This window comes from Petromyzon marinus, chromosome 53, assembly GCF_048934315.1.
Source record: "Petromyzon marinus isolate PM22_M1 ecotype Great Lakes invasive population chromosome 53, UKy_Petmar_22M1.pri1.0, whole genome shotgun sequence".
NCBI classification, from domain to species: domain Eukaryota; kingdom Metazoa; phylum Chordata; class Hyperoartia; order Petromyzontiformes; family Petromyzontidae; genus Petromyzon; species Petromyzon marinus.
Genome location: NC_133719.1, coordinates 4,884,249 through 4,885,681, shown reverse-complemented (window position 1 = coordinate 4,885,681; position 1,433 = coordinate 4,884,249).

Below are 1,433 nucleotides of genomic sequence, written 5' to 3'. Positions count from 1 at the left end.
AAATAAAAATAACCACCACTTTTTTCTAATTTTATGTGGTTTTCACACCTGATGATAGGTTGCTTGTGTTGCAGTCGAAACGTCGTGATAATTTTATTGTTTTATATTTTTTATTTTATTGTTTCCCTTCTACGTGACTTTACCGAAAGAACCAAGAATATGAATCCCTGCAGTCACGAAAGCTTTAAATCAAAATTTATGGTAGTCATGTCCGATTCACTTCGGAACTACCGATCCACTCGTCCTTGTGAAGAGGAATTGCTGAAGAGATGTACTCACTCTTTTAAGTTGGATTAAATATATATGTTGTGATGCTGCGTTGGCACCAGTGCATACGCGCACAAATAACAAAAAACTCGCATTTGTAAATAACTCTGCCCTAAAAGGGAAAATATAAACAAGCAACGTTTCAGACAATGACCCTCATCCGTTACAGTGAAGTGCTATTGCTCAAAACCTTGCATACCATGTTTCCTTTTAGGGCAGTCATTGACCTTTAAGTTGGGATACGTTTGGGCCACAAGCCTTGCGGTTAAAATCCACTGCTCGCGTGAATGTAATAAAATGGTACATCGATATAACCCTTACTCTCAGTAACTCTCTGTTATTTCTGTGCTAAGTTACCTAATGTGATTTCTACATTTCATGTTGTAATTATTCCAATTGTGCATAGATCATTTTTTAACAAACAAAAAATACATTTGCATAAACCATTCCAGGTAATCCTTGTACATAGCGTTGCATCTTTTTGACTTCCAGTAAGAAGGTGCATACAAGATCAACTTAATCATTTCTATCCACCCTTTCAAGGAAACCAATAACCACATATGTACAGATGGCAGCAAATCAAGTACATAAGCAATTTTAACTGGCCGCTGCGTTCTTGAGTAAATATCATGGGCTGAGTTGATTGGAAGGACACAATCGCTGATGTCTTTGAGAAGGGACATGGCACAGACACTGCAAATTATAGTGGCGTGTGTGCTGTGTATGCTTTCATGGTTGTACTGTACAGCTCTCTGGTATGTGTTTTGGGTTGCATTGCGTGTTGTTTGCCATGTCATATGTGTCCATCCATGGGCTGGAAGCTTCCTCAGGAACTGAAAGGAATTCAGTGCCTGAACAAGTAAAATTGGTTGCCTGCGCTGTTGGTTGTGTGGTTTAATTTAAGCCACAGAAAAAGGGGGACGCAGATTAGGACATTTGTTGAACTCCTGTGCGCTTATAATTTTTACTCTCTTGCATTTCCACCGTACACAATTCTAATATATGAATGCTATCATAATACGACTTCAAAATCGATAAATATGACCGAGGTGTGCCAATCTTTAAAGTTAATTACATATCAATTTAACACAACTGGCAAAAATATCACATTGTTCCATCAATTACAATGAGACCCTATACGAAAATCAGTTGGCATGACCCAGAAA